Here is a 27,239-nt window from a genome sequence, read left to right on the forward strand (position 1 = left end):
ATATTTTTCCCCAGTCTGTGGATTGTCTTTTCATCCTCTTAAAAGTATCTTCCTAAAAGCAGAAGTTATTAATTTTAATGAAGCTCATTTATCAATTTGTTCTTTTATGCATTGTGCTTTTGGCATGTATTTAAGAAATCTTCACCTAATCAAAGGTCACAAAGATTTTCTTCTATATTTTCTTCTAGAAGTTTTATAGTATTAGGTTTTACATTTAACTATATGATCCATTTTGAATTAATTGTTGTATTGTGTGAGGTATGGATTGATGTTCTTTTACTTTGTCTATAGCTGTCCAGTTGCTCTAGTAGCATTTGTTGAAAGGAAACTGAATTGCCCCTGTGCCTTTTATGAAAATAATTTGACAGTATAGGGGTGGGTCTCTGGTGGCTTGGAGCTGTTATGTATCCCAAAAAAGGCCATGCTCTTTCAATCCTTTCCTGTGGGTGTAGACCTATAGTGGGTGGAGCCTTTTGATTAGGTCATTTCAATTGAGATGTGACCTGTCTCATTCAGGGTGGGTCTTGACCCTCTTGCTGGAGTCCTTTGTAAGAGATGAAATTAAAAGAAGCTCATAGCGAAAAGCCCTGGAGAAGCTAAGAGAGGAAGCCACTGGTACCAGAAGCTAAAGCAACAAAACCCAGAAGTGAAGGCCTAGCAGATGCCAGCCGTGTGTGACAGAGGTGACCCAGATGCCAGCAGCCTGTCTTCAGAGTCCAGCTATCATCCTGTTGATGCCTTAAGTTGGACATTTTCATGCTCTAAGAAATGTAAATTGTAAGTTAATAATTCCCCTTTGTAAAAGCCAACCCCTTTCTGGTCTATTGCATTCTGGCAGCTTTAGCAAACCCAAACAGGGTTTATTCCTAGATTCGCTATTCTGTTTAATTGCTCTATTTGTCTATCTTGATGCTAATACCAGTCTTGATTCCTACAGCCTTATAATGTCAGGTAGTGTGAGCACCCCTTTGTTCTTTTTCAAAGTTGTTTTGACTATTTTAGGTCTTTTAATTTCCATATAAACTCTCAATTCAGCTTATTTTGTGCAAAAAGACCTGCTGTGGTTTTGACTGGGATTGCGTTGAATCACAAGATCAATTTTGGGACAGTTGACATTTTAACAATGCTAAGTCTTCTGGCCTGTAAACAGGTATAGCTCTCATTTATTTAGGTCTTTAATTTCTCTCAGCTATATTTTATAGTTTTTAGTGTACAGGTCTTGCAACTCTTTGGGCATATTTGTCACTAAATATGTAATTTTTATTTTTTAAAGCAGTTTTATGATGATGTATATTCACCACAATCCATCCAAATTGTATAATCAATGGCTCGGAGTATCATCACATAGTTGTGCATTCATCACCACAATCAATCTTAGAACATTTTTATTACTTACAAAAGAAATCCAAAACATCCCATATCCCTTACCAACCCCGCCCCCCCACCATTATTGACCCTTATATTGGTGTGGTAGATTTCTTACTGTTGATGAAAAAATATTAAAATATTACTGTTAACCACAGTCCATAGTTTGAAGTGGGTGCATTTTCCCCCATATGCCACTCTATTATTAAATCCTTAAAATAGTGATGTAATTTGTTCTTTCAGAAAGAACATTTTTATATTTGCACTATTAATCACAGTCATCATCCACCACAGGTTTCACTGTTATACAGTCCCCTGTTTTATCCTACAGCATTCTTTCTAGTGACATACTTGACTCTAAACCTCCCCTTTCAACCACAATCACACACATAATTCAGGACTGTTAATTACACTCATCATGCTGTGCTACCATCGCCTCTATCTGTTTCCAAACACTTAAATTCAACCAAGTTAAAAATTCTGCACACATTAAGTATCCACCCCCCATTCTCTACTTTCATTCTACTTCCTGGTAGACTATATTCAGATTTTAACTCCATGAGTTTGCTCATTATGTTTAGTTCATATTGGTGAGACCATGCCATATTTGTCTTTTTGTGTCTGACTAATTTCACTCTCCATAATGTCCACAAGGTTCATCCATGTTGTTGCATGTATCAGGACTTCATTCTTTCTTTCTGCTGAATAATATTCTATCATACCATGTATATACCACATTTTGTTTATCCATTCATCAGCTGATGGACAGTTGGATTGTTTCCATCTTTTGGCAATTGTGAATAGTGCTGCTATGAACATCAGTGTGAAAATGTCTATTTGTGCCTTACTTTCAGTCATTTTTGATGCTATAATGAGATTTTTAAAATTTCAATTTCTGATTTTTCATTGCTAGTATATATATGTATTATACACAATAGGTTTTTGTATACTGATCTAATATCCTGAAACCATGCTAAATACAACTTAATAGTTCTAGTAGTTTTTTGGAGATTCCAAAGGATTTTCTATGCAGACAATCCTGTCGTCTGTGAATAAAGACAGTATTACGTCTATTTATTTCTTTTTCTTGCCTATGTCACTAGCTAGAATTTCCAATACAATGTAGAATAGAGGTAGTGAGAGTTGAAATCCTTGCCTTTTTCTCGGTCTTAGAGGGAAAGCATTCAATCTTTTATCATTAAACATAACGTTATCTCTGGACTTTTGTTTGTTTGTTTGTTTTTTGTTTGTTGTGGATTTCCTATGTGAGTTGAAGAAGTTCCCTTCTATTTCTAGTTTGCTGGGGACTCAGTTATGCATCTGTAAGCTGTGGATAATAATGTCTCTCTCACTGACTAGTTAGGATTTAATGAGATCTGATGTATGTGAAATCCTTGGCACCTTGTTGGGAACACATCAGTCAGGGTCTCACAGGGTACAAGTGGCTCAATGAAATTGAGTAATCTGAGGAGATTTAAGAAAAGGAATTGTTTACAAGGGACTGGGCAGAGTACAGGGAGACAAGGAGAGATGGTGAAGCTTCCAGTTGCTAGAAACGTCAGAGAGCTTTTCCTACCCCTAGAAATTTGTTTTCGTTTCCTTGGCTGCTCAGTATTTCATTAGCTCACAGTTCTGAGGGTAATAGAAGTCCGAATCAAGTATCACCAAGGCAATGCTCTCTTCCTGAAGGGTGGTGTTGAGGGGCTGGCTGCTGGTGATCCTTAGTCCTGGGCTCCTCTGTCTTATGGCAAGGCACATGGCAGCCTCTCCTGGCTTCTCCCATCTTCTCTGGGTTCCATTGACCTTTGGTTTCTGGCTACTCTCCTGTGGCTTTCTCTCTCCCTGTATGAATTTCATTCTGCTTATAAAGAACACATAATAGGATTAAGACCCATCCTGAATGAGTTGGACTAGGCCTTAAATGAAGTCACCTCATCAAAAAGTCCTGCTTACAATGGGTTCACACCCACAGGAATGGATTAAGTTTAAGAACATGTTTTTTTCTGGGTTACATACAGCTCTGAACCACCACAGAGTTGTACTGGAATTTGGAGAAAGAGCTATATGGAGAGGGTTGACTGACAATGAGCTGAGCTTTTGTCTCTGGTGAAGTGGCACAGCTAATCCATGATGACCCTGCTGGGAGGGACTATAGGAATAAAAACCACATTACTCTTCTCTCCCATCTTCTGCCCTACTGGAAACAGAGGGCAAGAGCTGTCAGTGAAGCCCACATAGGATCTGCAGGGCTGAATGGAAATGACCCACATTTTATGCATTGTGTTCATTGGTTACCATTACATACAGCTAATTGGAATCCTTTTAAAATGGTGTGTGGCTTTTGGCCATTAATCCATCCTTAGAGCTGGTTGTAGTTCACCAGCATATGCAAGCTGCTGTCTTTACCCAGTCTATCACATATGCCCTCTTGATCCTAAAGATGAGGAAAGACACAGAACTCATTTAAAATTAACTCTGGAAGATGGCAGACTGGTGAGCTGTATGTTTTAGTTACTCCTCCAGGAAAGTAGGTAAAAAGCCAGGAACTGCGTGGACTGGACACCACAGAGCAATCTGTCTTTGGGCATACTTCATACAACACTCATGAAAACGTGGAACTGCTGAGATCAGCGAAATCTGTAAGTTTTTGCGGCCAGGGGACCCGCGCCCCTCCCTGCCAGGCTCAGTCCCGGGGGAGGAGGGGCTGTCAGCTCCAGGAAGGAGAAGGGAGAATTGCAGTGGCTGCTCTCAACGGAAACTCATTCTACTGATTCAAACTCCAACCATAGATAGACTGAGGCCAGACACCAGAGACTCTGAGAGCAGCCAGCCCAGCAGAGAGGAGACGGGCATAGAAGGAAAACAACACGAGAAGCTCCAAAGTAAAAGCAGAGGATTTTTGGAGTTCTGGTGAACACAGAAAGGGGAAGGGCGGAGATCAGGCCTTGAGGCGCATATGCAAATCCCGAAGCAAGGCTGATCTCTCTGCCCAGGGCACCTTTCCTTAATGGCCCTGGTTGCTTTGTCTATTAGCATTTCAATAACCCATTAGATCTCTGTGGAGGGCCGTTTTTTTTTTTTTTTTTTTTTTTAAATCCTTTTTGCTTTTTCTAAAACAATTACTCTAAGAAGCTCAATACAGAAAGCTTCAAAGAATTGAAATTTGGGCACGTCAAGTCAAGAGCAGAAATAAGAGAGCTCTGAGACAAAAGGCAATAATCCAGTGGCTGAGAAAATTCACTAAACAACACAACTTCCCAAGAAAAGGGGGGTGTCCGCTCACAGCCACCATCCTGGTGGACAGGAAACACTCCTGCCCATCGCCAGCCCCATAGCCCAGAGCTGCCCCAGACAACCCAGTGTGACGGAAGTGCTTCAAATAACAGGCACACACCACAAAACTGGGCGTGGACATTAGCCTTCCCTGCAACCTCAGCTGAATGTCCCAGAGCTGGGAAGGGGGAGCAGTGTGAATTAACAGAGCCCCATTCAGCCATCATTTGAGCAGACTGGGAGCCTCCCAACACAGCCCAGCAGCCCAGAACTGCCCTGGGGGGACGGCACTCACCTGTGACATAGCACAGTCATCCCTCAACAGAGGACCCGGGGTGCACAGCCTGGAAGAGGGGCCCACTTGCAAGTCTCAGGAGCCATACGCCAATACCAAAGACTTGTGGGTCAGTGGCAGAGACAAACTGTGGCAGGACTGAACTGAAGGATTAGACTATTGCAGTAGCTTTAAAACTCTAGGATCATCAGGGAGATTTGATTGTTAGGGCCACCCCCCCTCCCCGACTGCCCAGAAACACGCCCCACATACAGGGCAGGCAACACCAACTACACACGCAAGCTTGGGACACCAATTGGGCCCCACAAGACTCACCCCCACTCACCAAAAAGGCTAAGCAGGGGAGATCTGGCTTGTGGAGAACAGGTGGCTCGTGGACGCCACCTGCTGGTTAGTTAGAGAAAGTGTACTCCACGAAGCTGTAGATCTGATAAATTAGAGATAAGGACTTCAACTGGTCTACAAACCCTAAAAGAACCCTATCAAGGACAGCAAATGCCACGAGGCCAAAAACAACAGAAAATTATAAAGCATATGAAAAAACCAGACGATATGGATAACCCAAGCCCAAGCACCCAAATCAAAAGACCAGAAGAGACACACCTAGAGCAGCTACTCAAAGAACTAAAGATGAACAATGAGACCCTAGTACGGGATATGAAGGAAATCAAGAAGACCCTAGAAGAGCATAAAGAAGACATTGCAAGACTAAATAAAAAATGGATGATCTTATGGAAATTAAAGAAACTGTTGACCAAATTAAAAAGATTCTGGACACTCATAGTACAAGACTAGAGGAAGTTGAACAACGAATCAGTGACCTGGAAGATGACAGAATGGAAAATGAAAGCATAAAGAAAGAATGGGGAAAAAATTGAAAAACTCGAAATGGACCTCAGGGATATGATAGATAATATGAAGCGTCCGAATATAAGACTCATTGGTGTCCCAGAAGGGGAAGAAAAGGGTAAAGGTCTAGGAAGAGTATTCAAAGAAATTGTTGGGGAAAACTTCCCAAATCTTCTAAACAACATAAATACACAAATCATAAATGCTCAGCGAACTCCAAATAGAATAAATCCAAAAAACCCACTCCGAGACATATACTGATCACACTGTCAAACATAGAAGAGAAGGAGCAAGTTCTGAAAGCAGCAAGAGAAAAGCAATTCACCACATACAAAGGAAACAGCATAAGACTAAGTAGTGACTACTCAGCAGCCACCATGGAGGCGAGAAGGCAATGGCACGATATATTTAAAATTCTGAGAGAAAATTTCCAGCCAAGAATACTTTATCCAGCAAAGCTCTCCTTCAAATTTGAGGGAGAGCTTAAATTTTTCACAGACAAAGAAATGCTGAGAGAATTTGCTAACAAGAGACCTGCCCTACTGGAGATACTAAAGGGAGCCCTACAGACAGACAAACAAAGACAGGACAGAGAGACTTGGAGAAAGGTTCAGTACTAAAGAGATTTGGTATGGGTACAATAAAGGATATTAATAGAGAGAGAAAAATATGGCAAACAAATCCAAAGGATAAGATGGCCGATTCAAGAAATGCCTTCACGGTTTAACGTTGAATGTAAATGGATTAAACTCCCCAATTAAAAGATATAGATTCGCAGAATGGATCAAAAAAAATGAACCATCAATATGTTGCATACAAGAGACTCATCTTAGACACAGGGACACAAAGAATTTGAAAGTGAAAGGATGGAAAAAAATATTTCATGCAAGCTACAGCCAAAAGAAAGCAGGTGTAGCAATATTAATCTCAGATAAAATAGACTTCAAATGCAGGGATGTTTTGAGAGACAAAGAAGGCCACTACGTACTAATAAAAGGGGCAATTCAGCAAGAAGAAATAACAATCGTAAATGTCTATGCACCAATCAAGGTGCCACAAAATACATGAGAGAAACATTGGCAAAACTAAAGGAAGCAATTGATGTTTCCACAATAATTGTGGGAGACTTCAACACATCACTCTCTCCTATAGATAGATCAACCAGACAGAAGACCAATAAGGAAATTGAAAACCTAAACAATCTGATAAATGAATTAGATTTAACAGACATCTACAGGACATTACATCCCAAATCACCGGATACACATACTTTTCTAGTGCTCACGGAACTTCTCCAGAATAGATCATATGCTGGGACATAAAACAAGCCTCAATAAATTTAAAAAGATTGAAATTATTCAAAGCACATTCTCTGACCACAATGGAATACAATTAGAAGTCAATAACCATCAGAGACTTAAAAATTCACAAATACCTGGAGGTTAAACAACACACTCCTAAACAATCAGTGGGTTAAAGAAGAAATAGCAAGAGAAATTGCTAAATATATAGAGACGAATGAAATGAGAACACAACATACCAAAACCTATGGGATGCAGCAAAAGCAGTGCTAAGGGGGAAATTTATAGCACTAAACGCATATATTAAAAAGGAAGAAAGAGCCAAAATCAAAGAACTAATGGATCAACTGAAGAAGCTAGAAAATGAACAGCAAACCAATCCTAAACCAAGTAAGAAAAGAAATAACAAGGATTAAAGCAGAGAAATAAATGACATAGAGAACAAAAAAACAATAGAAAGGATAAATATCACCAAAAGTTGGTTCTTTGAGAAGATCAACAAGATTGACAAGCCCCTAGCTAGACTGACAAAATCAAAAAAAGAAGACCCATATAAACAAAATAATGAATGAAAAAGGTGACATAACTGCAGATCCTGAAGAAATTAAAAAAATTATAAGAGGATATTATGAACAACTGTATGGCAACAAACTGGATAATGTAGAGAAATGGACAATTTCCTGGAAACATATGAACAACCTAGACTGACCAGAGAAGAAATAGAAGACCTCAACCAACCCATCACAAGCAAAGAGATCCAATCAGTCATCAAAAATCTTCCCACAAATAAATGCCCAGGGCCAGATGGCTTCACAGGGGAATTCTACCAAACTTTCCAGAAAGAACTGACACCAATCTTACTCAAACTCTTTCAAAACATTGAAAAAATGGAACACTACCTCATTTTATGAAGCTAACATCAATCTAATACCAAAACCAGGCAAAGATGCTACAAAAAAGGAAAACTACCGGCCAATCTCCCTAATGAATATAGATGCAAAAATCCTCAACAAAATACTTGCAAATCGAATCCAAAGACACATTAAAAAAATCATACACCATGACCAAGTGGGGTTCATTCCAGGCATGCAAGGATGGTTCAACATAAGAAAACAATCAATGTATTACAACACATTAACAAGTCAAAAGGAAAAATCAATTGATCATCTCAATAGATGCTGAAAAAGCATTTGACAAAATCCAACATCCCTTTTTGATAAAAACACTTCAAAAGGTAGGAATTGAAGGAAACTTCCTCAACATGATAAAGAGCATATATGAAAAACCCACAGCCAGCATAGTACTCAATGGTGAGAGACTGAAAGCCTCCCTCTAAGATCAGGAACAAGACAAGGATGCCCGCTGTCACCACGTTATTCAACATTGTGCTGGAAGTGCTAGCCAGGGCAATCCAGCAAGACAAAGAAATAAAAGGCATCCAAATTGGAAAAGAAGAAGTAAAACTGTCATTGTTTGCAGATGATATGATCTTATATCTAGAAAACCCTGAGAAATCGACGATACAGCTACTAGAGCTAATAAACAAATTTAGCAAAGTAGCGGGATACAAGTTAATGCACATAAGTCAGTAATGTTTCTATATGCTAGAAATGAACAAACTGAAGAGACACTCAAGAAAAAGATACCATTTTCAATAGCAACTAAAAAAATCAAGTACCTAGGAATAAACTTAACCAAAGATGTAAAAGACCTATACAAAGAAACTACATAACTCTACTAAAAGAAATAGAAGGGGCCTTAAAAGATGGAAAAATATTCCATGTTCATGGATAGGAAGCTAAATGTCATTAAGATGTCAATTCTACCCAAACTCATCTACAGATTCAATGCAATCCCAATCAAAATTCCAACAACCTACTTTGCAGACTTGGAAAAGCTAGTTATCAAATTTATTTGGAAAGGGAAGATGCCTCGAATTGCTAAAGACACTCTGAAAAAGAAAAACGAAGTGGGAGGACTTACACTCCCTGACTTTGAAGCTTATTATAAAGCCCAGTTGCCCAAAACAGCATGGTACTGGCACAAAGATAGACATATAGATCAATGGAATTGAATTGAGAATTCGGAGACAGACCCTCAGATCTATGGCCGACTGATCTTTGATAAGGCCCCCCAAAGTCACTGAACTGAGTCATAATGGTCTTTTTCAACAAATGGGGCTGGGAGAGTTGGATATCCATATCCAAAAGAATGAAAGAGGACCCCTACCTCACCCCCTACACAAAATTAACTCAAAATGGATCAAAGATCTCAATATAAAAGAAAGTACCATAAAACTCCTAGAAGATAATGTAGGAAAACATCTTCAAGACCTTGTATTAGGAGGCCACTTCCTAGACTTTACACCCAAAGCACAAGCAACAAAAGAGAAAATAGATAAATGGGAACTCCTCAAGCTTAGAAGTTTCTGCACCTCAAAGGAATTTCTCAAAAAGGTAAAGAGGCAGCCAACTCAATGGGAAAATTTTTTGGAAACCATGTATCTGACAAAGACTGATATCTTGCATATATAAAGAAATCCTTACAACTCAATGACAATGGTACAGTCGGCCCAATTATAAAATGGGCAAAAGATATGAAAAGACAGTTCTCTGAAGAGGAAATACAAATGGCCAAGAAACACATGAAAAAATGTTCAGCTTCACTAGCTATTAGAGAGATGCAAATTAAGACCACAATGAGATACCATCTCACACCGGTTAGAATGGCTGCCATTAAACAAACAGGAAACTACAAATGCTGGAGGGGATGTGGAGAAATTGGAACTCTTATTCACTGTTGGTGGGACTGTATAATGGTTCAGCCACTCTGGAAGTCAGTCTGGCAGTTCCTTAGAAAAACTAGATATAGAGTTACCATTCGATCCAGCGATTGCACTTCTCAGTATATACCCGGAAGATCGGAAAGCAGTGACATGAACAGATATCTGCACGCCAATGTTCATAGCAGCATTATCCACAACTGCCAAAAGATGGAAACAACCCAAATGTCCTTCAAACAGATGAGTGGATAAATAAAATGTGGTATATACACACGATGGAATACTACGCGGCAGTAAGAAGGAACGATCTCGTGAAACATATGACAACATGGATGAACCTTGAGGATATAATGCTAAGCGAAATAAGCCAGGCACAAAAAGAGAAATATTATATGCTACCACTAATGTGAACTTTGAAAATGTAAACAAATGGCTTATAATGTAGAATGTAGGGGAACTAGCAATAGAGAGCAATTAAGGAAGGGGGAACAATAATCCAAGAAGAACAGATAAGCTATTGAACATTCTGGGGATGCCCAGGAATGACTATGGTCTGTTAATTTCTGATGGATATAGTAGGAGCAAGTTCACAGAAATGTTGCTATATTAGGTAACTTTCTGGGGTAAAGTAGGAACATGTTGGAAGTTAAGCAGTTATCTTAGGTTAGTTGTCTTTTTCTTACTCCATTGTTATGGTCTCTTTGAAATGTTCTTTTATTGTATGTTTGTTTTCTTTTTAACTTTTTTTTCATACAGTTGATTTTAAAAAGAAGGGAAAGTTAAAAAAAAAAAAAAACAAAAAAACAAAAAAAAAAAAAAAAAAACAAGGAAAGAAAAGATGTAGTGCCCCCTTGAGGAGCCTGTGGAGAATGCAGGGGTATTCGCCTACCCCACCTCCATGGTTGCTAACATGACCACAGACATAGGGGACTGGTGGTTTGATGGGTTGGGCCCTCTACCACAGGTTATACCCCTGGGAAGACGGTTGCTGCAAAGGAGAGGCTAGGCCTCCCTATGGTTGTGCCTAAGAGCCTCCTCCCGAGTGCCTCTTTGTTGCTCAGATGTGGCCCTGTCTCTCTAGCTAAACCAACTTGAAAGGTGAAATCACTGCCCTCCCCCCTACGTGGGATCAGACACCCAGGGGAGTGAATCTCCCTGGCAACGTGGAATACAACTCCAGGGGAGGAATGTAGACCTTGCATCGTGGGACGGAGAACATCTTCTTGACCAAAAGGGGGATGGGAAAGGAAATGAAATAAGCTTCAGTGGCAGAGAGAATCCAAAAGGAGCCAAGAGGTCACTCTGGTGGGCACTCTTACGCACACTTTAGACAACCCTTTTTAGGTTCTAAAGAATTGGGGTAGCTGGTGGTGGATACCTGAAACTATCAAACTACAACCCAGAACCCATGAATCTCAAAGACAGTTGTATAAAAATGTAGCTTATGAGGGGTGACAAGGGGATTGGGAAAGCCATAAGGACCACACTCCACTTCGTCTAGTTTATGGATGGATGAGTAGAAAAATAGGGGAAGAAAACAAACAGACAAAGGTACCAGTGTTCTTTTTTACTTCAATTGCTCTTTTTCACTCTAATTATTATTCTTGTTATTCTTGTGTGTGTGCTAATGAAGGTGTCAGGGATTGATTTGGGTGATGAATGTACAACTATGTAATGGTACTGTGAACAATCAAAAGTACGATTTGTTTTGTATGACTGCGTGGTATGTGAATATATCTCAATAAAATGAAGATTAAAAAAAAAAAAAAAAGACATAATGCTGAGCAAGATAAGCCAGGCACAAAAAGAGAGATATTGTATGTTACCACTAATGTGAATTCTGTGAAAAATGTACAATGTTTTATACTGTAGAATGTAGGGGACCTAGAGATACCAATTAGTGGAGAGGGAATGATAATCTAATAAGAACAGATAAACTATGGAGGGTAATCTCAATGTTATGGGAATGCTCAGGAATGATTATGGTTTGTAAACTTTCTTGGATATATTAAGATCATGTTGGAAGCAATAGAGTTATTTTAGGTTTTTTTTTCTCTTATTCCATTGTTTTCTTAGGGGTTGTTAATTTTCTTGGGGTATGGTAGGAACATGTTGGAAGCAATGTAGTTATTTTAGATTATTTGTTTTTCTTACTCCTCTGTTTGGACATGGTTTATTAATTTTCTTGGGGTATGGTAGGAACATATTGGAAGCAAAGTAGTTATTTTAGGTTATTTGTTTTCCTTAATCCATTGCTTTGTTTGAAATGTTGTGGGGGTTTTTTTGGTTGTTGTTTGCCTGTTTGTTTTAATTTTTTGATAAACAAAGTTAAAAAATTGAAAAAAAATCAGTAGAAAAATGGGAGTAAAAACTAAATGACAAATAGGGTGGGATGGGGGGATGGTTTGGGTATTCTCTTTTCACTTTATTTTTTATTCTTATTCTGATTCTTTCTGATGTAAGGAAAATGTTCAGAAATAGATTGTGGTGATGAACGCATAACTATATGATCATACTGTGAACAGTTGATTGTATACAATGGATGACTGTATGGTTTATGAATATATTTCAATAAAACTGAATTTAAAAAAATATATATTTGGATGTAGTATGAGGGCTGAAGAAATGTCTTTCTGCAGGAGTGCCATCAAGTTTCTCATAAAAATTTAAATAATTCGAGGTAAACAAAACACAGGAGAGATGGACTGCAGGACTGATTTTATCCATACTCTCATCTCCCCCTTTTTGTTTTTGCAAATATTCTTTTAATGTTCTGTTGGCATGTTCCACAATAGCCTGTCCTTGTGGATTATAGGGAATGCCCATGGTGTGATGTATGTGCCACCTGTGAAGGAAAGCAGCCAAATGAGAACTGACATAAGCTGGTGCATTATCAGTTTTTAAACCTTTGGGAAGTTCCATGACAGCAAAACAAGAATATCAATGAGCAATAACATGACAAGCGGCTTCACCAGTTTCTTCAGTTGCCCAGAGAAAACCAGAAGAAGTACCAATAGTTACATGAACAGCAGTTAGTCTGCCAAAAGACAGAATATGAGTGACATCCATTTGCCATAGATTATTAGGGGTATGGCCATGAGGATTTACCCCAGAGTTTATTGTAGGAAGATGTAGGACTTGACATGCAGGACAATGTTGAACAATGTCCTTAGCTTGTGCTTTCATAATGGGAAAACGGTGGCACAAACCTGCAGAATTTAAATGAGTAAGCTCATGAAAATGAGTAGCTTCTTGAAATACAGGGAGCAACAATTTATCAGCGGCTGCATTGCCTTCAGCTAATGGGCTAGGTAAATTAAAATGTGCATGGATGTGTGTGATGTAAAATGCGGATGTACGGGAATGAACGGTGCCTTGCAATTGGGTAAAAAGGTGGTACAGAGGTTGCAGCAAGGAAGGTTTAAGAAGAGAAGTTTTAATATTTTGCATAGCATGAACTACATAAGCAGAGTCAGAGAAAAGATTAATTGCTTCAGGAATATCTTGCAGGGCAGAAAGAACCACAAATAGTTTGGACTGTTGGGCTGAAAACTGTGGAGTGGATAATTTATGAGTTTTATAGTTAGTATAAGCCACTGCACCTTTATTGGCCTTTTATGATGAAAGAAATGAGTTACAGTGAGCTCTAGTAGTAAAAGTCTTTTAAGATTTTTCTACAAAATGTAAAGTTGATGAGGTTTGGAATAGCATGTAAGTGCATCCTGTTTACATCATAGGAGATGGCATTTTACAAAATGAATTTTATTTTCAAATTAAGGTCTTAATAATTTTACTGTAGTGACATAATAAATTGCTGATAATTTATAAAATATTTATTAAACTGTAGTTGATTACATCAGTAGGTTGAAGAAATTTAGTTTTTCAATAGTTACTATAATCCAATTTTCTATTTTGCAAAACATTGTTTTGTTATTAGAATAACAGAAAGAATGTGAAACAGTTAAGGAAATTTATTTCTGTTGCTCACTATGTGGTCCTACAAAGAATAAAGAAGCAGATCTTTTATATTTCACCAATTTTATACTTTGTTCACTGCATTACAAAGTTTCTGATGTATTCATGATTATAAATTATATATTAAAGTTCTTGAACACTCTCAAATATAACTGGGCACTTGGATATCAATTACAGTTTAAATCTACAAGATTAAATTTATAATTTCACCAAGTAGGACAAATATGAGCACAATACATCAATAAGAATTTTTAGAGGTAAGGATATTGCAAGTGAATTAAATCTAACTTAGATAAATGGACTTAGTCTGGTAAAATTACTTACAAAAAGGAAAGTAAGTTAAGTGTTTTTAAAAGCAAAGAAGCTATTAATAATAGCATGAATTATATTCCCTTATATTTTTCTAAGTACTGCTATTATTGGAGCATGATAGACATTATATATATATGCACATATATATAAATTATAGAAGTAATACATTTTAAGTGCTTGATTTAACTCTTTAATTTAAAAGATAACAAAGTAAAGTGGTTATATTTCCCCAGGCTTCATTCCCACAGTGTACTTATGGGACTATATTTATACAATTTTTGAAAGTAGTTTCCACTTTACTTACATAATTATTTTAATGATTCAATACATTTTAAAACATATTTTAAAATATATTTTAAGTGTCTATTATGTGCAGACAGATGTAATTAAATATAGTATGTCCTCAGTGAAATCTATTCATAAATATTTAAAAGTAGAATTTAGAGAGATACATTATCTTTAAGAGTAAGACAACAAGCAAATCCATAATATAATACTGTAGATTTGATTGTGGTAAATTTCATTTAATGACAAGAAAGTTATGAGTGAGAAAATATTCCCCTTATATATGTATATTTTTAATTAGACAATAAATAAGTTAAATAAAATGGCCACCTGAATTGGGCACTCCTGGGAGGAACCCCTTTCTAGGAAGTATTTTTCATAAGACAAACAAAACACACACACACACACAATTGACTTGCAGAGGCTTTCTGAGAAAATGGAATAATTGAATGCACATGACAAAACTGCAGAGAAGTTATTTTGACAAAATGGATTTTTTGCTTTTTACATTGATCACTTAGGAAAACATTTTTATAACCTTTTACTAAGAAATAATACCTTAATAATCTAAGAAAACTTCTCATAAAAGCACATTTTAAAAAATATTTCATATTAAAAGTTACTAAAATGATTTTGAAAATTGTTTTTAAGCAAAGATTTTACAACATACAATTATTATGATGAGAAGCAGGATAGGAGAAGCAGGAAGAGAGTGGCTAGGTTGATAGTAAAACAGCAGGAGTATATTTTGTGAATTATTAGGCACATACATACAACATCGAATATTAATGACTGCTTTAGGTGGTAGTTAGAATATTTAATGCTATTTTGTTTTACAAAACCACTTTTTTATTCTTTAAGTTGTGAGGTTCTATTGTTAAGCAGTGTTATTACTAGTTTTTACTATTTTCTAACTTTGACCACAGAAATAATTGTTTTCACAAACTTTTTATGGCTTTCCATATCCATCCCTCAACCTTGACTACAAAAACAAATTTTTCACTTTATAAACTTTTTGCAACTTTCTGTATTTTTTAGGCTTTCATTTTTAGTGGCTTATGGATGTCCTGCAATGTGGAGGGAGTTTGGGAGGCACAAGCAAAGCCAGGGATCTGGGTCTGTACTTCTCACTTGTGACTGTGCTTTTGAGTCACCAAGGCCCTGCTTCTTAAGATTCAATAAATTAAATGAACTGCCTGTGAATTTTGTAAAAGTCCACAGTAGTTCTGGGCTGGGCTTGACAGTCTGAATTTCTAACAAGCTCCCAGGTGATCCCATCTGGCTCAACTGTGAACCAAATTTTGAGTTGCAAGAGTAAGACCTTGTAAAAATACCTATGTTCTGGCCTTCCCCCACACCAACTGAATCAGTATCTCCAGAGGTGGAGTTACTGTTATTAAAGCTCCCAGATGTTGCTGGGCCAGATTCCAGATATTTCAGATGAGCAATTGGTATAGAAAGCAACTGCTGTAGGTAGGTACTGTCTCTGCTTACCATTCACTATATGAAGCCCTCCTGCCAATGAAGCCATCACCATCACCCCCAAAACCAGAATAATACTTTGCTCAGCTCTAGGAGTTGGCAATGGGGGTTGGTTCCCTCCAGGACAGGTAGGGGTTATGCAGGTGATCACTCAACCCCCAGGTGATTCCTGACCACAAACAAAGAGGCATAGTGTCCAACCCTAACTACGCATGCTGGGAAGGTCTGCTAGGGCAAGTGGGCTACTTACCCAAGGTAATTTCCATGGAGAAGGACAAGGTACATTTACAGACAGGTTGAGAGAAAACAAACATCATCAAGAATATGGGCTTATGGTCAGTAACAAAATATGAGCCAGAGGAGGACTAGGAAGGTGGACTATATTCCTCTTAAATTTCTCCACCTGCAGAAGCCTCCATAATATGAGCAATGGGCACAGGAACTCCCTGGAGCCAGGAGAAATGTCTAGTTTTGACCTCACAGAAGCCTGTAGCCATAGGAGCTGCATCTCCCCAGCCAGCATGGGGATGTTCTCCCACAGGAGTCCAGCTCAGGAAATTACCTGTTTCCTCTCTCCCACTTCCTCCCATGGGTATCCCACAGCCAAGCAGAGCCCCTCTGAGCAGCAGTCAAGGGGGCTACCCCTGGATTTTCCAATTGTCTCTGGTATTTGTGGATGCAGTAAAAAGGGAACTGAGGCCTTCTTCCAAGTGACAGAGCCATCTTCTGACAGGATCCTCTGCCCCCATTCAAGCCACCCAAGGCAATATTTTTGAGGGTAACCTTATGAGAGGTTCTAGAGCCAGAACACTCAGCTAAACCACAGTAACCACAAAATAATAAATACTAATTTTGTTTAGAGCCATTAAAATTGGAGGCAATTTTAATGCAATTTTATTGATATATGTTCACACAGCATATAATCCATCCAAAGTATACAATCAGTGGCTCACAAATCATTACATAGTTGTGCACACATTACTATAATCAATATTAGAACATTTTCATTACTACAAAATAAAGAAAAAAGTAAAAAAGAACAACCAAATCATCCCACACTTAGAGTAATTTTTAATGTAGCAATAGACAACTATCTGTTTTAATTTCCTCCAGCTACTCTTTCCCTCATGCCCCCACCTGAACCTCCTACAACATCATGACCCCTATCCCATCTCTCCATGATGTGTCTCTCCTCAACAGTCATGCCTGATCAGGGTTCTCCTCTCCTCCACAGAGGCTCCCTTCCAGCATCACTGTGGTGAGTTATAAACCATGAATCCCTACTTGAGAAGACCACTGGATTCTCTTTTCATTTAGCAAAACACCCAGCCCTCTTATATCTTCTCCCTCATGATCTATTGCCTTCCCTGCCCCTCTCATCTCCCTCTGTTCCACTCACCCTTCCATGGCTTCTTCCTGTTCTCAAACTGGCCAAGGACTTTACATTAGAATCTGAGCAGTGTGTCTGATATCCAGAATGCCAACCCCTCAAGCTCTCCTGGCTTTGTCACTTCCTATATCAAGCTGCCTATTTCTTCAAGAATAGATACAACTTGCTACTTCAAAACAAAGGTCTTCATTTTATGCTTTTTTTTCTGTGTTCTCAGCTAAGCCTCCCCAGTCAGAGCCGGTGTGTTTCTCTTGAGCACTGCTTTTGCACCCACTCAAAGAAAAATGTTTGTTGAATGAGTCAACAAGTGAGAAGGCAGCTGAGTATTTCTCTCCCAGGTGAGAAAATGGAGGTTTTTATATGAGCACCCAGGTCTAATGGGGATAAATACAATGACCCCATTTATATGCATGTATTCAATCATTCACACCATTCATGCATTCATTCATTCATTCATTCATTCATTGTGTAGCTGGGAGCCTGAAGCTCTGCATCTCACAAGCAGGAACATGTCTGGGGAAGAGAAAGCAAATCCACAAAGAAAAATCAGCCTGACATCTCACTGTGACTCTGGAGGCAATATAACCATCCTGTGACCTGCAGTAAAAGATCTGGGGTCACTTGAACTGACAGAACATGTACCAGAGCACCCTCTCTCCCATCTCTTTCCAAAAACACAATGCACAGTCCAAACATGCAGAGTATTTCCCAAGCCCAAGTGATCCACAATAAGATCTTGTAGCAACCTGTGGCCTGAGCAAAACAGACCTGAAGATCTTTGGTGCACAGCAGTCTGCATGACCTAGGCAGTTAAATGTTTAACCTATTGTGTTTCTAAGCCAGGAAAGAGAAAAAGAGTAAATTGACCTTAAAATGTAACTTTATGCAAGCAGGCAGGAAGTGAGAGGCTCTTAGTCTGACAGAAAGAGCAAAATGTAATTGTTCAAGTGTTATTTTAGTCCTTCCTGCACCACTCCCCAGGTCAAAGTAACCTCTTCCTGCATCTATGTTCCCCTCACCCTTAGGAAGGCCTTTGTCTTAAACCCTTATAAAGGCTTTCTGCCCTTTTTGCATTGCTCAGTCATCTTCCCTGTGAATGCAATGCCTGCCTGGCCTGAGAGAGCCATCATGATCTCTCCATGACTCCTCATCCTGTAAGTAAGCCTTGAATAAAAGTTCATGTATCAGAAAATGCTCATTGTCTTCCTTGGCCTCTGGACTGGCATGGCCCTCTTGGGCTGCAACAAATCCCAATCAGACCCCAAAGAAGTCTCCTGTACTGACTTGAATGACAGTGCTACTGCCCTCACTTTCCTTCCATTCCTGTCTTGTCTCTTCACCAGGGAAGGATCCTCACCCTCTTGCTCTCCCCATGTATTCTAAAGCCTTATTTACCCCCCCAGGTTGGATCCCATGGAAGCAGCCACCTAAATCTGACCCAGACCCATTCAAACATCCCTGGTTCTAGCATCATATGGCCTCCTGGTGGCTGCAGACATGAGGCCCCATAGCAAAGGGCACAGCTCAGAGACCCTGCTCCTGCCCCACACAACCCCATCTCCTGGCTCAGTGGCCCTCCCCATCTGCACCACACCCAGGGCCCCACTTCACCCACTCCCTGTGGCCCCTCACAAGTCTGAATTTTCCCCAAGGTTGTGACTGAGAAGAGATTTGTTGGTGAGATAAAAAGAGGGCAAGAGGAATCTAAAATAATCATTAGGGTTGCAGGAGGCTGATTAGAGAAAGCAGGATATTTTGTCTTTGGTGGAAACTTCACAAGAACAAAAGGCTGGGGGGGGTGGCTTTTAAAAACATCCTGTAGAGAAGCACATTGAAGGAAATCATTGATGGTGGAGGGTGGGCAGTCAGTTCCAGTGAAAAATGGGGTAAAGAGGAGCACAGAGTGGAAGGACTTACTGGCCTAAGGTGGGCATCTCTTCCTCAGGAGGGAGAGGGGCTCCGGGGCCAACCTTGCCATTGTTGGTGAGCTCAGCCCATCCCCACAGACAGGGCCCTGCACCCCAAATCTGAAGGAGGAAAGTGAATACCAGATAAGTAGTCCTTGGCTGTGGGTCCTGGTCTCACCCTCTCCCTCCTCATCTCAGAGCCCTGCAGTTGGTGGGTGTGGTCACAGGGGCAGCAGCCAACACCCAACTCTGAACCCCCAATCCAAGCCCAGATCCTCCCCAACCCCAGGACCTGACCCTCCTTGGGCCCCAGGCCAACTGAGCTCCACCATCCTCCCAGCAGCTTATCAATGGTTTCCACCCTGCCCCTCTCCCACCCTACTTCCACCTGCCATTCCTCTTCCCCACCCCAGGTAAACAAATCTCTTTCGAGTTCCTGGCAAACCTCTTTCGAGTTCCTGGCAAACCTCATTCGAGAACCCTGAGATCTTGTAAGAATTCATCTCAGAAAGGAGAAGCCAGGTTTTGTCAGACAAGCAATTCCAACACTAATAACAATGTTTCTCTCTTGTTGAACTCCAGGGAACTTCCTGAGTTGGCACTCTCATTCTTTCCCTTTAGCTCCTGTGCAGTGGGAACACCTGGTAAAGTGTATGATTTGGATGAAAGCCATGTAAGTTCAAACTCTGATTCCTCCATTTTTGTGTGCAGAGTGACTTTTGCTACATCCTAATTACTCTCCTGGGCCTCTGTTTACCATCTGTAAAACAGGGATATCACAAAGTAGGGTTCCTGTGAAGGCAAAAGGGAATCATGTTCTACTCAGGTCAGCCTGGGGCTTCTGCTTGGTAAGAGTAGCTTCAGTTATGATTAAATTGAATGGACACATCTGTATTGATTAGCTAACTGGATAAATGCCTTGAAATTAAGTGGCCTGGCCCTAGCAGCCTGGCTGTCTTGCCATGCAGGAAGGTGTGGAGCCAGAATGGGATAGGAGGGCACGAGTGCACATTCACCAAAGGCCTTGTTCCTGCAGGGACAGAGAGATGCATCCTGACAAGGAAATAACAGTCACTTTTGAGGGAGCAAAATGTGTGTCACCCAAATTTTCCCCTGCTTCAGCCAGTAAGGACCTACTGGCTTAAATTGAAAGACAAAGAGGAGGGACACACTGAAATTGCAAGACTGGGTCTTAGTTTTCAGTTTCCTCAGCCCTGTTGGCAGAGGTTTTCATGAGAGATTATTGCTTTATAAATAGATGTGGTAAAAATATTTTTTGTTTTTATAGCATTGGGGTAGTTGCACTATGACTTGAGTGGAAACAGGCCACTGAAACCATAGGAGACCTGTGAAATGAAGCCTTGCAAGAATCAAGGCAAGTCAGAGATGGACCAGAGTGGACAGAAGATGCCTTCAGGTAAGATGGCCCCCTAAACCATTACTCCCTCTGTCCTTGTCACAGAGGAGCTAAGCTGTGTTTGCCTGCTGAGGCCTCTGGTAGGGGAAAGAAGAAGCAAGCCAGTGCATTTATCCTGTTACTTGTTAACCACAGTGTATTAGGGTGTCATTCCAAAGCCTCTGTCACATTCAGAACTTCTTTTCAGGATGAAGGAGGATAGCTGGTGTCAGACACCAAAGATTCAACCTTGTGTTTGGTGAGCCTAGCAGGGGATGATTGTGATCTCAGGTGGGGTTTGGGCTCACTTCCTTCTGGACTTGGAGTTCAGTGGGAAGGGAGTTGTTTGCAAATGAGCAGTTAGAATGCACTGGCTTCTCCTGTAGCTGCATCATTGGGGTGGCAGTGAGGCCAGGTTGCCCAACCTGAAGGGGGAGAATCAAGTTGGGAACCCAAGGTCTGAGAATTACACCTTGCATTAGGTCTTTAGGGTTGCTTGTTGGAGCTTCTGGTACCAGGACACCTGTTTATAACTGCCATTGTCACTGCTGCTTGCAGAGATAATGACAGTTAGTTCTCCTGCTTTCATCTCCACAGAAGATAGTGACCATCTGTCCCAGAGCCCCAGATGCTGAGGGAGGCTGAGTTAGGGCAGACTGAGGCAGACAGGCCAGGGGTACATGCACAGAGGGATAGGGTCAGGACCATTACTCCAGGGGATCCTGGGAAGGAGGGAAGAGAAGATCAGTCCTGGGTGCCCAGAAGGTACCCTCCTTGACATCTCTTGCATGTGCAGAATGTGAGGAGGGTGAGCAGAGGAGAGCCCAGTCCATGGTCAAGACACCCCAGAGCTCTGCCTCCTGAAGTCCCAGCCCTGGGCTCTCTTCTCCTCTTGCCACTTCACATGTGGGAGAGACTACATCCCCATCTGCCCCTACTGGGTCCAGGCCCTGTCAGTGAGATCTACTCAAGGTGCCCTCCTTACTTACTTCTAGCATGGAGGTGGTGGTGGGAAGGTGTTTCCTCCTCCTCACTTACTGGGAGGAGAGCAGCTGAGCTCTTGTACCTTGTATCAGGGAGCACCAGCCCATCCTGATTCCCCTTTAAGGATTTCTCCTCCCATCATCCTGAAGCCCCTCTCTGCTGAGCACAGACCTTCACAAGCCCCCATACTGTGGGGGTGATTCCACCTGCTTGCAGGCTCCCTTCTCTTTTTGTTGACCTTGTCCACAAGGCCACACTGAGATAGAGTGGGATGTCCCCATTCTAGCACAACTTCTCAAGGCACAGCTGCAGCAGGCTGGCAAAAGTGCAAGGCTGGGAGGGAGCCCTGGGCCCTGGACCAGGCCCAGGAGCCCTGTTCCCATCTCGCCCTGCCCCAGCATCTCAGTGCATATTGACTCCTCATGCAGAGCCTTAGACACTGTACCTGGAAGGGAAAGGTCCATCTCAGCCCACTGTCAGTTTCCATGGCTTGGGGGATGAAAACAAAATGCTCTGGTTGTTTTTAGGTTCTACCAAATATGAGGAAACTTTTTTACCCCATAATCACAGTACAGGGTCCTGCCCATTCCATCTCAGGCTCACATTCCCTATTTCCCAGAGAAGCACAAATAAGGAAAGTGGTTGCAAAGAAAAGGATGAATGTATCCTGGAAGAAGTGATTAAATGTCCTTAAAGTTTTGACAGAAATATTTTCACATTTCATACAATAGCCCCAACTTTTCATATCTATTATTATGATGGTTTACACAGTTTCAGCTTGCACAGTCATGTTTACAGTCCTGTGGTAACAAGCAAAGGGAGATCTACCTGTATTTAATTTATTTTTTGAACTTACTTGCTTTTGTCTTCTTCAATAGATGTAAAGTCCATGCATCTGAGATAACTTAAGAGAGGGAACAGTGTCATTTTATCTCCATCACCCTTAATAGCAGTTGGCATACTCTGGGTACTCAGTAAATGTTTTGAAATTAATCAAGGAGAATTCATTTTTAAATGAATAAAGGTGGAGGCTGGGAGTAAGGATGATTGTTGTCAGTTATACCAGAGACTTCCTGTGAACATGTCCACAGTCTCCTGTCATCATTATCTCCTTCCAGCCCTAAACCCTGGGCATTAGAGGATTTTCCAACCAAGGGTAAGATCACTACCCCTGGAACTCCTGTGGACCATTGCTTCACTTCTTTGTTCCATTGGAAGATGCCAGACAGCCTGAGGTGCCCTGGTTTTACCATCATCTACCATGACCTTCCTATGGGTTGGAGAAGGAGATTTGGAATTACTTGGATAACAAAGACACAGAACCAGATGCCATTCTCTCTCATTGTCTCCCAGAAAACACAGTCCTAATGCCCAGTGAGGCTGTGTGACTGAGGAGTTTGAACTGCAAAAGTTGCAAGAATATGCCTTTCCTGAGTCTGAATGCCCAGGCTGGGGCCCACTCCTTCTCTCTTAACAGCTCCCTTAACTGCCCAGAATGGATGTTCACCATTCTCTCTCTCCCTGGAGTTCCCACTGGCCTGACTGTGCCCTTAGGGAGAACGGTGTCAGACACTGGACCTTCACCCAGGCCAGGGCAAAAAAAGCCAGTCCCTTGGAACACTCCCAGCCATGGTGCTCCAGTTAGCTCAGATACAAGTCCTCAGCCACTAAGGGTCACAGCTCTGTGAGAGCCAGAAAACTCAGTCTTCTCCTGCTGCCATCCCTTCCCTCTCCCTGGGCCATTCCCAGCTCATCCTTTCTTTTCCCACCTTGGCTCCCGTGTACTACCCTTTCTTGAGTGAGTTATCTGAACCTCTGCCCCTCATGCCCCTCAAAGAACATCTCTCAGGGTTTATTTGCAGGATCTAGAGTGACCTTGTCATAGACAAGTCTTTATTGATAAGAAAAAAGAGGGAGAGATCCTTGTTTAGGGCTAGATATTATTGGAGCTGAAGTGAAAGCAGACCCTGTAGAGAACTGGAGGGAACAAGTAGGATAAAAGCAGAGATGTTACTTTTAAAAAGGTACAGAGGACAAAACATTTCAGTCTAAGAAGAGATCTGACACTGGAGGTAAAACAACAACAACAACACAACCATTTATTGGATCCCAAAGGGAACCTTGTCTGCTGAGTAAAGGGAGGCTAATGATGGGGGAGCAGCTGACATCAGACTGGAGCTGGTACACAGGGGCCATGTATTAGATAGGCATCTCCATCAGGACAAGTCAGTCTCTTCCTCTGTATCCCAAAAAGGGAGGCACTTCAGCATCCTGTTGCCTCATTAGATCCAAAAAAGCAGCTGGAAACTAACATGACTGTGGCAGATCATGTTCACCAAAACAGCTCAGAGGAAAATTGATTGATTTCTTCTGATACCAGTGGAAGAATGTTTCACCACCATAGCCACAGGATCCCACTTGTAGTTCTGTGGCTGGAGAAGGTACAGGACCTCCCCCAGTGAGCTCAGAAGGCTGCTCTCACCTGGGCAGCAGATGAGGACCATGACGAGAACAGATACCAAGGGCCTCGTAGAAGTGTCCACCAAATTGATACCTCTCAGCTGACCCTGAAAGCCTGGCTGGGCCCCAGTGCCTTCACCCCTTCTTGATATTGGACAGGAATTACTGCATTCATCCTTTCTTAGATGCATTAGGACAAACAGGATGATGTGACCCTGGACAGAGGAGAATCCATTATTTCATGGGGGAAGAGAAATAGGGAAAGATGTCTGACTTATATGTCTCATTTTTTAGGTCATTCAAAACCAGTGGCCACTCTTTCCTACTTGGACTTCAGAGAAGTTGGGATCCCTTAAAAAGATCCCTAGCCAGGACTTCTGGAATTTTCCCATTTTCTCCAAGATTTACATGAAGACAGTGAGTTGTTTGTAACATTTAGTTTGTCTGACTATCTGGGAATTTATCTGAACCCCTCATCTTGAGTTGGGGGATACTAGTTGCTCACTTGTGAAACTGGTCAGGCTCCTCTTCTCCAGAATATTGGGGGCTCACCAGCCTAAAAGTGGGGAACACATCAGTGGACATAAGATTTCCTATGAAGGCCATTCAAGTTACTGGATGCAACATCACAGAACTATTTCTGGGCCCAGTGGATGCTCAATCACAAAGATTTTTATGATTGTCATTTCTAACTTTAGTTTCTTGCAGCTGATTTTTTAAAATGATTAACTGTTAGTTAATATCTGTAGCACACATCCCATTGATTCTGAGGATAGAAATGTAGAAAATAATCTCCAGAAACATACCCAGTTGGAGACTTTCCTTCCAATAGGCACAGCCTGGGTGAAATGTTGGACTCTGCCAGTGGAATATAAAAATATTTTGGTCATCCCATTGAATTGAGGAAGGAGAAAAGCATGGGGAATTCCCTGGAGTGGGCAAAGTTTCCCTTTGTTTTCTGACACTTCAAAAGAATCTGTGTGTGCCATCCCTGTGGGAGTCATATCTAAACTTGATGAATCCTTAAATGCAAAATCTAGCCACAGTTTTGCAAGAGGAAAGGTGTTGGTATCTGTGCACTGTGGTTAATAAGGACAGAGAAAAACTGAATTTTATTAATAGAGCTAATGGGGTCACTCAGTTCAAAACCTCTGTATTGGAGACACTTAGCAGCAAGAAGAGGCTTTTTGAAGCTGCATTTGCATCAGTCACTGTCCAAGGTTGAGGAAACATCCATCACCAAAACCAAAGGCCCCTGGATGGTGCTTGGCTGACTGCTGCCTGAGAAATGTCCCACTGTGAGAAGAGAAGCCCCAACCTCCAAAGAGAGGGTTTCTTGGTAGCAGCTGTGGTAATGACAGGGATATAGGATTTTGGCACATAATTTTTCTCTCCCTGGTTCTAGTATCCCAAAGATGTCACAGCTTGCATGCTCCCTGGCTTCCCAGATTTAGCCTCCAGTATAGCTCTCTGCCCCTTCCCCCAGTTCACATTCCAAGATGTATCTTCTCAAGCCAATTGGCTGAGCAGAGTCCATCTCTCTAGGAGGAAACACCCTCCATGTCTGGGGAGGGATGAAAGATCAAACCTCCCTCCCTCTCCTCAATGATTCCACTACTTTAAAGGGTCTACACTGCTTCTTCTTTTAATTTCTAAGCTTGACTCAGAAAAAAAAACATGTTTTACATTCCCTTTCTCAGTTAGAAACATTCAGCCCTACCCTGCCCCCACCCCACCCTTCTGGTAAACTCCTAATTGTAGTGTTGACCTGACCTCCCTCAGAGAAGGTTTGCCCCTCTGATTCTGGAAGAACAACCACCCATCCACTGAACTCTGTTCTTCTCTGAACAGACACATGATGATTTGCTTTGTCAGGTACCATGAAGTATAAGTGACAGCTTGATGCACAGAGATATTTTTATTATGTTTCTTGATTGACCACCATCCACACACACTTATAGTTTTCCCTATTTTTGACACTTTGCTTTGATATGAAATGGAGGTTCTTGGATTCTGGTTTCTTTGAGGGTGACACACTGTTGCCTTGAAGCTGTTTTTACCCTAGAGCATTTTGATCATTTTGATGTAGCCAAATATTCCCCAACAATTAGGCTTGTGGTTTTGAGGGTATCCTTTTTGCTGAGTAAATCAATGAGTCCCTGACATTCACCCTAGCTTAATGAGTGATTAAGTCTGTCACTGAATCATATTAATCTGGAGAAGCTAAAGATGCCAGCAATCTGGTTGGAGACTCAGGAATGTAACTAAATTTTTCATTTCAATTGGAAGGTAGGAGCCAAAAGGGAGAGGTGTGAGTAGAGAGGACTATAAAAGCTTCCAAGAAGCAGAGGAGGGACCTGGGTCCTGAGTGTTGGCATCATCACTGCAGTCCTCCATGAGTTCAGAGCAGATGGCTCTGACAGCAGTGACTGGAGCTGGTGAGTCAGGACCTCAGTCTGAAGATACCACCACCTGCCACCCTTAGCCAGAGTCTCCACAGTTGCACAGGCCATGGTCACCCAGTTTTCCTTTTCCTTCTTTGCAGATGAACAGCAATAAAGCTGTGCTTTGGCCTGTAAATGCAGTTTTGTTTTACCTTCAGCCCAAACATTTTGATTTGTGTTTGGATTTATGTCACTTTACGGTGAATGTTTAAAATTCTTAATTCTTAACCAAGAAGAGATTGTGAAATGTAGAAAAGCTAACTCTTTGGGATTTTATTTAATGACATTTTCAATATTCTGTTTGGTGCCTCAAAATTATATTTCATGCCATTTATGGTTTTGTGATTTTATTAGTTTGGCCTCCTTTTAAAAGCATAGTAAATGTTCTGTAGGATAGTTTCAAGAGTGGTACCTTTGTTCTGTATGTGAACTATTTATTCCCCTGAGCTCCATCCCAAATTGTGACACTAATATATGTTGAGATAACATTAAAATGTTCATCTCAAAGCTTTTGTCATCATCTCTGATAATCAGATGTAAAGTATATGTTATACCACTTCTGGTTTCTCTTTCCAATTTGTAAATCAAAATAATGACATCCATTTTCTGGCTCTCCCTTAATTCTTCCCAGGCTGGTTTTTTGTTGGAACTTACAGAATGCAGGCTCTGCTGAGCCACATAATCCTACCAGCCCATTCCCATTGTTTAAGCTCCTTGAGTGATTACCAGAAACATTTCT

The 27,239-nt window shown here is 41.0% G+C and overlaps 1 pseudogene; it reads left to right on the forward strand.

The window, feature by feature from the left end:
* LOC119532666 overlaps nucleotides 1-27,239 on the forward strand; it is a 50,996-nt pseudogene that overhangs the window by 9,126 nt on the left and 14,631 nt on the right.

Source organism: Choloepus didactylus, chromosome 4, assembly GCF_015220235.1.
Source record: "Choloepus didactylus isolate mChoDid1 chromosome 4, mChoDid1.pri, whole genome shotgun sequence".
In the NCBI taxonomy this organism is placed as follows: Eukaryota; Metazoa; Chordata; class Mammalia; order Pilosa; family Megalonychidae; genus Choloepus; species Choloepus didactylus.